The following is an 11,302-nucleotide window of genomic DNA, read 5'->3' as shown; positions in this document are numbered from 1 at the left end:
TCAAAAAGTGAGAAGAAAAAAATGTTGCGGAAAAGCCTTTATAATATTCATGAGCTAGAATCGGAAACGCCTGGCACATATATAAATGATATCACCCTAGTTAAAAGCCATCTTCAAAAATACGATGCTGAACGCTATAGAGGTGCTCACATTCGCTCTGGTACAACCCGTGCCTTGCACTCAGAAGAACCAACGCGCCAGGCGTTACTTGACGAGCGTCGGCATGCAAATTCAAAGCATATCTCAGATATACAGGGTGTTTCAGCGAACACTTTCAAAAATTCTTAAGGGTTGCCTGTGGCAGATAGCACAATTCTAGTTCATGAGCTGGTCTACTCGAAGAGGCGGACATTACTTGCACAAGAAATTGAAATACATAATCGAATAATTACCAGAAATTCACTAATTAAGTTTTTAACTAATTAAATGATGGCCCATATTGCAATTTAAGACTTGCAGCCGTGGAGTTCACAAGGCGGATCCACTTGGAACGAATTTTCGGGATGACACCAGTTTCGATATATTAATTCCCGAACTTTGCGGAGAAATGCATTGGCGTTCCAGTTAGGTTCTTAACAAAACGTCGCTTTTTGCATTGAAGCACAAAATTAACTGGAATGCCAATGCATTTCTCCTCAAAGTTCGAGAATTAATATCTCGAAACTGGTGTCATCATGAGAATTAATTCTAAGTGGATCCGTCTTGCGAACTCCACGGCTACAATTTGTAAATTTCAATATGGGCCATCAGGCAATTAGTTAAAAACTTAATTAGTAAACTTTTGTTAATTAGTCGACTATGCATTTCAATTTTTTGTGCAAGTAATGTCTGCCTCTCCAAGTAGACCAGATCATTGACTAGAATGGAGCTCTCTGCCACAGGCAACCTTAAATAAATTTTGAAAGTGTTCGCTGAAACACCCTGTATATTCTAATGGCGTGCTTGTGACAAAAACGGAAGAGATTATCAAAGAATTTCAAAAATATTATACAACGCTGTTCAGCTCAGCTCGCACGCCAAATCCTGATGTTCTGACGCATTTCGTCTCCCTAGTTAACCCTCTCTCAGAGGATGATGGTTCTATTATTAGTGGACCATTTACCCAACAAGAAATAGAACTTGCCATTGATAAGTTACCGCTTTCCAAAACACCAGGTCCTGATGGAATCTCCGGAGAACTTTATAAAGCTTTTAAATATATATTGAGCCCTGTTTTACTTAATATATTTACTTCTAGTTTTGATGAAGATTGCCTACCACAATCATTTACCAAAAGCTATATGATCTTAATCACTAAAATTAGTGATAAAGAAAAATTGCGGTTTGTAGAATGCTATAGACCCATTACACTGACGTATGTAGACTACAAAATTTATGCAAAAGTCTTATATAATCGACTCCAGTATGCAATGGCATTACTTTTTGGACCTCACCAGACTTGCGGAATTAAAGGCCGTTCCATATACAAACAAACTTGCCTCTAGTCCGAACAGTTCTTCAGTACTGATCGTCCCTGCCATGGTGGCCGCATTTAGATGGGGGCGAAATTCGAAAACACCCGTGTACTTAGATTTAGGTGCACGTTAAAGAACCCCAGGTGGTCCAAATTTCCGGAGTCCCCCGCTACGGCGTGCCTCATAATCAGATCGTGGTTTTGGCACGTAAAACCCCATAATTTTTACTGCTCGTCCGCCTGTGATCACTTTGCATTGCTTCCGATCGATTTACCAAAAGCATTTGACCGAGTGAACCACGCGTTCTTTTTCAAACTTTTAGAACACGTCAATGTTGGCTCCGTTGTTTACAAAGGTGTTCGCATGTGCTACACTAACAGTTCTACCAATAAAACTGTTAATCGTAATCTGTCCGAACCGGTGTCTATTTCATCTGTAAAACAGGGTTGTCCGTTATCATCACTTCTATTTGCCCTTTATTTAGAGCCATTGTGTATAAGCATTCTAAAATGCAGTGATATTCATGGCTTTAACATTTTGGGCATTGAACTCAAAGTATTGGCTTACGCAGATGATCTTGTCTTTTTCTGCTCAGACAAACCGATCATTGACAAGGTGCTATCATTGACTGAAAAATTTGGTATGGCTTCTAGTGCCCAGATAAATTGGTCAAAAAGCTCAGGTCTTTGGTTTGGTTTATGGGGATGTACACCGGGACTCAATATACTGGTATAGAATGGACAACCGTGTCACCTAATACCTTGGGGTAACTTTTGATGCATATAAGCTTAGTGCAAATTTATGGCGGGAACGTGTATCAGCACTTGAACGCCATGCGGATACCTTTACGCCACACCACCTTTCTATATTTGGTAGGGCGGCGGCTTGTAACTTGTTCCTGGCTACAAAAATATTTTATGTACTGCAGATACTTCATTGTTCCCGGACTTATATTCAACGATTTCGTAGAATATTTGCTACTTTTGTGTGGTCCTCTACATTTGAGCCTATGAGACGAGATAATATCTTTAGACCCATTTGTGTTGGCGGACTTGGCCTAGTGCATTTATATGTGCGACAGATTGTTTGGCGTTTCTTCTTTTTTCGAGATACATCACACCCAATACTACGATCATTCATACAAGTGAACTTAGTCGATGCATTACCCAATCTGGTAGTTTCATCCCAATATTCTGAAAGACCTTGTTTGTGGGGTTTTATGTATGAAGTATATTTCGCTGTGCAGTTCCTCTTGGTTCGATGTTCTACTGAGTATCTCTACATGGTGTCCAAAAAACAACTGTACAAAGATTTGATATCAATGATTTTCCCACCTTCCCTTTACCGTTCTACATTCTCCAGTTTGCCAGGGAATGACGTACTTAAACGAGTCCGCAAGATGCCTTTATCCCCATGTACAAAAACGTTTTTCTTTAAATTACACAGTGAAACAATACCTGTCAAAACTTGGTTGCGCAAAAAAGGAATTTTTGTATCCACTGTGAATTGTCACCTTTGTGATGTACCTGAGACTATATAGAGCATTGCTTCATAAGTTGTAAAGACGCAATATTATTTTGGGATGTGCCCCAAAGAACTCTCTAGAAAGACTTTATTTTGAATCACCATACCATCCGATACTTGATTACACCCCACGGAGAAGACGTGCCTTTTGATATGTTTTTCTTAATTGGATTACACAGCTTATGGAAGACACGCATGTTAGACAGAAACGCTTAACCTGTTGTTTCGTCGAAATTTAACTATGCTCAAATGATTGGTCACTTGAAGGACACGTATGACTTGACAGAGTTTCAAACGGAGTAGTGCCATCTTTTGTAATGTTGCGTGTCATTGCCACCTTTTCAGGATGAAAGCTACTTGCCACCTTTTTAAGATGAAAGCTACTTGTAGTTTAGTGCGTGCAGGGTGTGCTTAACGAGATTTTAGGTCCTTTCTAGGCCATGAATATGAGATGTGTTGGCTGGTGCTTGCACGTTTTTCGCAGATAGTATTTTTCTCGCATATACATGATTCAATAAATACCATGTAAGCAAAAAAAAAAAAAAAAACGTGGGTGTGTAGCCTAGTGGTTATGACGCTAGCCTTCGAACTGTGGGTACCCGGGTTCCAATCCCGCCTCGGCAAGAAAGTCTTATTTATTTATTTATTATTGTCGCTCGCTTTCTTTCTCTCTCTGCACCTCCTCTCCTCATGCTTGGTTTTGGCCGGACGGTTGAACCGAGTGAGAGACAGACAGACGGACGGACAAAGTTTTCGCGTTTAGGTAGCCCAAGAAAGAAATAAATGCTTGCCTATAACTGGTGAGCGCGTGCTTGCTCTCCATCGTCACCGGTCCTATTCTCAAGTCTGCTTTCAGTGAAGCCATTGGCAACCAAATGATTTGACTGCAAAACACTAAACCTTAAGCCGGGTGACGCGATGCAGGTAAGGTATACTGCCATAAACGATTTTTCAGGCAGTTCGACTTCAACTGAACTATGTTCATTGCCGGTAGCTGATTGCTTCCACCAGTCGTTGAAACTTTCATGAATGTACGCCATTATAGATTCCTTTGTTCTCTGTACGTTAAGTACGTGCGTACGTTTTTTTTTTCGTCGTGGAATGCAGTTCTTTAGTTCTTCCGCTGTTTTGACGTGCAGGGGTATGTCGGCGCGCGTATCATGAAACTTTTTTTACGTAAGCGCCGTGCAGGATGGGGCCGTCACCAAGCCATAATTATATAATGAGTGGCGGAATCCTGAACGACGGCTAATGAGATAACGATTTAAATGAGAAAAGTTAAGTGAATATCGGCGCAGATTAACCGCAATAGCTGGTCCCAGTCATGAAGAGCTAAGCGATAAAAAGGCTTTTTGTTCGCGGTCCTCTACATTTTGGTGTTGAAATGAAGTGAATTGAATTGAAAACCTCCTAAAACGCCAGAAAAACACGAGGAGATAGTCATACGACAGCGTTAATCTGCGGCCGCATGCTCCGCTAAGCAAAAAACCTACTTCCAAGCAAGCCGCAGGACACCGCCACACATCCAATGACCGGCTCGGTGTGCGGCGAAGAGGAATTAACAGAATTATAGCAGAAATTGGTTGCTTGGGAGTGGATGCGTTTTATTCGAAAACTCCAGGTAGAAGGTGGCAAAAAGCAACAGTTATTCGAGAAGAAATGGTCCGAAAGTGGCCCTCCAGATGATGTCCTTGATACAGGAGTTTCATGTGGATTGGGGAGTTGAGGTGCTTTTAAGTACGAGCGGGTGTCTATGTATGAGCTGTTCATTGCGACTGCGTTAGCCTTGTGTGACAGCCAGGGGCTCCGGAATTATATCTGATGTGTGGGGGCGACGTCTGGGGACTCATGTCACATAGTGTAGTAAGGGTGGTTGAAATTGGAATGTAGAAAATACTCATTATTTTCTTATCATTAACAAAATCGAGCCGCTCGGTTCCCCTTCTCTAGTTTATGTATAAGTATACATATGTATCATATCATAAGAAGCCAACAAATAATGCAAATACAGCATAGGGGAAATTACTTGTACTTACTAATTGAATTAAAGAAATGATAAATTAAGGGACATGAAAATGGATGAAAAACAACTGTCCACAGGTGGGGAACGGTCCTACGTCTTCACATTACGTGTGCGATGCTCTTACCAATTGACTCGGAATACAAACAGCGCGAGTGTATACGACGAGGACGGAAATCTAGGCGCGCAAGTCTGCCGCCACCTTAGCACGAAGAGACATTCATATACGTATATACGACCACTGATCAAGCACAGTGCAGAGAAATGAAGTCTGTGCAGTCTGATCCAAATCGTGCTTTTCTAGAAACAGGCTTACACCGACCTTCTTTGTTATCTTCCTGCTTTTTTTCATGGGCTTGGATAGGGGCAACGAAAAAGGAGAGAACGAGAGGCATCCTACAGTCGCGGCGCTGAGACGAGCTCCTGCAAAGGCTGCAGAATAGAGCGCCAGCCTTTCTCTCCTCGAGAACCATTTCAGGATGGAAGATACGTTGAACCAGACGAAAACAGGCAGCGCTCTCGACGCAAAAAAGCAGTGACAAAGAGAGTCTCAGAAGTCACAAGCTTCCAGAAAATTTTGTTTAGTTGGTTGAAGGAAGGGAGCACCCTTTAATTAGTCAAAGGAGTCGTTAGCTTCATGGGTGGTGGGAGGGGAGAAAAGAGGGGGGGGGGGGGTCGGAACAGCTTTGAGTGTGGGGGCATGCCCACATTAATTTAGAACCTGTGGGAGCGACTGCCCCCACTGCCCCCCCCCCCCCCCCCCCCCTCACGTTCCAGAGCCCCTGGTGACATCACTCACTCCAGGCAAGCACGACATTGATGTTCAGAAGTACTGCGGATTGGGCAAGTTGGTGCATCGTATTCGTGACTTCCTTTAGCGCAACTCAGTTTGAGTATGAAGGGAAAAAGGGACAGGTGACAGGGTGAGCGCTAACTTCCAACTGGTTTTATTTCATGACCCTATTGCACATTATATAGCCCGCTCAAAGCACTCGTGACATAGCACACACACAAAAAAATTACACACACAAAAAAATTAAATATAAGCATGCGATTGCAGTTCATTGAACCAGTGTTGATAAACTTAGAAATTCACGTTCCTTGCTTGAACGTGAGGAACGTGAATTTCTAAGTTTATCAACACTGGTTCAATGAACTGCAATCGCATGCTTATATTTAATTTTTTTGTGTGTGTAATTTTTTTGTGTGTGTGCTATGTCACGAGTGCTTTGAGCGGGCTATATAATGTGCAATAGGGTCATGAAATAAAACCAGTTGGAAGTTAGCGCTCACCCTGTCACCTGTCCCTTTTTCCCTTCATACTCAAACTGAGTTGCGCTAAAGGAAGTCACGAATACGACATTGATGCTGACACGACGCTAACGCCAACGATCAGCGGAGTCGTTAGCTGACATTGTCGATGATTTCCTCATCTGCGACACTACGCCGGCAGCAACGCTGACATTACCTCCAGTGTAAGTGGTCGCAATATGGCTGGATTTTGTGGCGACAACGCCCTCAAAAAACATTTTGTCAGTCATCGTCAGACCGCTCTCCGATCGTTTTACGAACCATCGTCCAAGAGGTGGGAAAAGAGTCGCTGACCGAAAGCTACGCAAGTTCCCAGTGATGTGGTACCTTTTACAGCAATAGCTGTATGGACGCACTCCTCTGGTAGTTTGGATGTCCGCCGCCATCCGTCGGTGGAATCCCAAAATACTTTGCGAGGAAATTACAAAGAAAAAGGAAGAAAAATTATAATTTCTTCCACGAGTATACAAACTTACGACCACCCCAATAAGCATTTGAACTCCTCGGAACGTAGGACGTCCGCAGATCGCCAAAGGATGTATGGCGGACATCCGCGGGATTACAAGGCGCATACAAATTGCCAGTCCTAAGGGTGTCCCGCGGATGTCTGCAACGGATATACGGATGTTCCATGAATGCAGAAGGTAGTTTATGTTTTCACTGCTTAATGTCCGTCAGACATCCGTACGACAAACCGTGAACTATTAAGGGATGCCTTCCGAACGTTCGTTTTATTGCGATACCAATTATATGGACACTTCCACGGGATTTCTGCCATCGGCGTCGCCGTCGCCGTGAGGTTCCGTATAAAGTCCAAGGGCGATAAAATCGTCGCCGCGAGTCGTATGCGCGAGCGAAACCGAGGGGGGGGGGGAGGACGCGCGCTATCACCGAGAGCGAACATACGGCGGAAAGCAAAAGCGACCGACGCGCGAAAGGCCGTGGGGGTATGGGAGGGAGGGAGGCGAGGCGACGCTCTGTTGCGGCACCAAAGGCGTATCTTGCAACCGGGCGCAAGGGGAACTGGCCACTCAATCTCCCACGCGAAAGCAAGAAAGCGGGAAGGCAGCGCGGGAGGGAGGGGGGGGGGGCGCAGCTTCCTCTCTGCCAACAACCGCGCTCGTACTTTGCCCGACTGTGGCGGTCGCCCGCACCGGTGGTCGCCCGCACCGTCTCTTATCTCCACACAGCTTTGACCTGTGTATGCGCTGTGCATTCGCCGCTCAGTTTCCGTTGAAGCGATAGACCGCACGAACCTTCGCCCGCTGCGGCGGCTGTGCTTGCTGCCAGCGTTTTGATAGTCGTTGTCTGCGGTCCTTCAGTGTGATCTATTCATGTTTGCTTGTGCGCGCTGACACCACGCTTGTTAATTAAGTTAGTAAGCGAATGTGTCCAAGTTTATGCAGCCGATAAAACTACTCTCCCTACTCCGAATAGCTCTCTACTAATTTGCTATCGCAATTGATGCTTCGCATTTCGGGCGAAACTGCGATATTTTTTATTTATAATCGGCTGAATTGCACAGTTGGTGTAAACATTAGCCCTCTGTAGAATCTGTGCTGCAAAGAAAATGCAGTATTGATTTGTACCAATGAAGATACAACTTGCACACCCATGAAACACAGAGTCCAGAAGCAAGCTATGTTTACGCGAAAAAGGACAGACAAAGACGTTCAGACATATTTTTACTCATTTATTCAGATTTTGCAGCACTAGCCGAAACTTTCCAGCCTCAAAGTGCTGCAAGTGAAATGATATCAGAGAATATAAGAGCATCTACGTATATTCTCTGATCACTGAGCACTGTAAGCACGGAAACGTTTCTATGGCGCTGCAAGCAAAAATAATGAGACGGTCACAAAAGCTTGAGAAGCTTACGATCACGCTGCGCATTAGAACCTGTTCATAAACCTGCCTCCGTTGGTACCTGAATGCTCTCCACCAGAAGAAAAAAACGGCGGGTTGAATTCGAATTTGTTTTTGTTTATTCTGCATGTTAACATTTGTCGACTGGTTGATATTTCGCTGAGAAACGTTGATGTCTATTAAACAAAGCGAGATGTGGTTCACATAGATTGAATGAACTCGAGGCCGGTTCTGCATTGGCATTTCCAAACGCAGAAATGCTCAACAAGGGCACCTTCCTGACTAAAAATCCGAACAAAGTCCGGCTTGGTCCATTGGCAAAATGTCCAGCACGAATGACCTAAGGACGTCCGCAGGAGAAGAAGTGGATGTTAAAATTGGTCCGATAATGATATCCACTGGATGTCCGCTGGACGGCTGCTCTTGGACTTGGACGTCGGGATCTTATCCTGACGTCCGAGGGAATTTCAATGCTCATTGGGACCAGACTAGAAGTCCAGGATTCTCGCTCTAAGTAATTGTGCCAATGCAACAGGAGCGGAGAATACTCATCCTGGAGAGTGTGATTATGCCAGCAGCTGTCATGATTGGCTAACGTCCGCTCAACATCTGTGTACTGCTAACTAGAGCTGGCATCCGTACCTTAGTCTTCTAGCACGTTGCCTTCCCATCTGCGGAGGTGATGCTAAAATAAGTTTTCATCTTCTACGTACGGAGTACGGAGGCATATAAAACAAAATGCTGGTCCGTCCCTTAAAGATGTCCAAGCTCCTCGGTGCCCTTCAATTCCTTACCAGGAACTCCACGCCGCGCAAAGGCAAAATTACGAATAAGATCATCCGTAACCTGGAAGTACAGTCTATAGCTGCCATATTGGACTTATTAAACAAGGTTTGGGAGACCGGAGACATGCCTCCAGAGTGGAAAAAAGGGTAGATTACACTCATACTCAAACCGGGAAAGCCACTGTAACAAGACAGAATAGAACCCATCTCACTCACGCCGTGCCTGGGAAACCTGTTCGAGCACCGTCGTACTAAACAGACTCAATGAGCACCTAGAAGAGGGACAGACGTTACCAACGACACCATGTGTGGCTTTCGAGCGTACCTGTGGACTCAAGACATGCTTATTCAGTTCTAGGAAGATATACTTCCTAAAACTATAAAGCACAGGAACACAGCAAAAAAACCGTCGGTGGCCGACATCCAATTGGAAAGTACGCCCATTACGAATGTCAAGCAACAGCGCACCTTAGGGCTCTAGATACAGAATGACGGAGGGAGTGCCACAACCTTACAGCAGTTAAGCACATCGACAACACAAATCCCGCACCTCACCCACCGCATTACCAACAGGCAGCATGGACTTAAGAAGGTGGACGTGATCAGTATAATCCAAACCCTCATTACCAACAGACTCACTTACAGCACACCATATCTTACCCTCACCTGCTGCGAGACATGCGAGCTTAACGTCCTCATCCGAAAAAAAAGGACAACATACATGCAAGCGATGAGGCTCCCACCGGGAACCTATCTTAACCAATCAAAAGAGCTCGGCGTGTATACAACGCCATAGAAGAGACTGCAGAAGCGCACCTGGTGATCCAAAAAGGAAGACTCAGGCCCACTGAACTCGGCAGGGTCACCCTGCGACGGCTCGGCTACTCCACTCCTGACAGCCCAGGCGTACGAAAACAGCCCGGCCGCCAATTTGGGTAGCAGGATATGTGCTACGGGGTATATGCCGCTCTTCTGTAAACCTGTTTCATGCCAACTTGGGTCGCTGGGTATGTGTCACGGAGTATGTGCTGCTCTTCGACGAACGTCTTTTACGTCGCCTTGGATGATTAGCTATGTGTAACGAGGCATGTGCCGCTCTTCGATCGTACTCTGTGACGCCAGATTTGGTCGCAGGCAATCTGCCGCGGAGTATGTGCCGCTCTTTAACAAAACTATTTCACGCCAACTTGTGTCACCGGGCATGTCTAACTGGACATGTGTCGTCTTCAATCATCCTCTGTGCATGCCAACTTGAGTCGCTGGACAGGTGCGGCTCGGTATGTGCCGCTCTGCAAGTAATGTAAGCTTATCTAATGGGGGGTGGTGTCGAACACCCATCACATAGATTCAGACAAGCTTGTCCGAGTAGACATTCATAAAGGCATCACGAGGAGACTACACTTCGGCGGTGCTAAATGGCGCACCCTGTTCAGAGGGAAACGCGAGAAAGCCAGTCCGGTTGCATACACACTTCACACATGACGCGTTTCAGCAGTTGCAATACGATGTGTCGATACATTGCTTCCATGCTGATCGCATTAATATCGACATTCATCGTGAGATGGGTTCTGCCCGATTGTTGTTCCCTTTACCTAAATGTACTGTCATCCAAGTGCGGATTTTGATGGTGATGTGGCCTGCACGGATGTATCGTGGACATGTACCTCCAGCGCGTGCAGATGTATCTGTAGCCACGGAAAGTTTAAGTAACGGTCATTCCCCTTGTAAAATCCCTGTTGGCATTGAGTAGTGGAAAGGTTGTGGAGAAGCTCTGCCTTTTCGTTGCACAATTTAGGTGACTTACGGCGCCGTGCAAGACTGCTTGGTCGGGCGCTGGCTACGGCAGCGAACATGGCCAACGTAAAACGGCGGGAGGGCCTCGAGCTTTGTGGAGATGAGGTAGCCAATGTGGCTGGTTGCGGTGTAATATAGCGATAAAATATAAGACGATAGGAGAATACAACTTTCAATGGTCGGCAGTGGTCTAACTTTGCCTGGGCAATTGTCGGGCAGGCGTAAAAGTCGTATTACTCAACAGGCACACAAAAAGGGGCGAATTCTGCAAATTTCCGTTGCGAAACAGCTGCACTCAGCCTATCTTCACAGCTTTTTTTTTTTTTTCTGATTTGCGGTGGCCATCTGCACACTTTTTTTAACAACAGTGCGTAAATAAATCATGAATGATTGGGAAACAGACTAGCAATATCGCTTCCGAGAAATGGCGATGTCCCCTGACTGGCGAGAGTTGTAAACGGCAAGCAAAAATGACTCAAAAAAAAAGAAAGAGAGAGAGAGACAGAGAGATGAAAATATAAAGTAAGAGAAAGTAGGCGCGAATGATT

This window comes from Dermacentor silvarum, chromosome 1 (assembly GCF_013339745.2).
Source record: "Dermacentor silvarum isolate Dsil-2018 chromosome 1, BIME_Dsil_1.4, whole genome shotgun sequence".
Classification (NCBI taxonomy): domain Eukaryota; kingdom Metazoa; phylum Arthropoda; class Arachnida; order Ixodida; family Ixodidae; genus Dermacentor; species Dermacentor silvarum.
The sequence above is the reverse complement of the archived record's forward strand: the minus strand, read 5'-3'. Positions refer to the sequence as shown.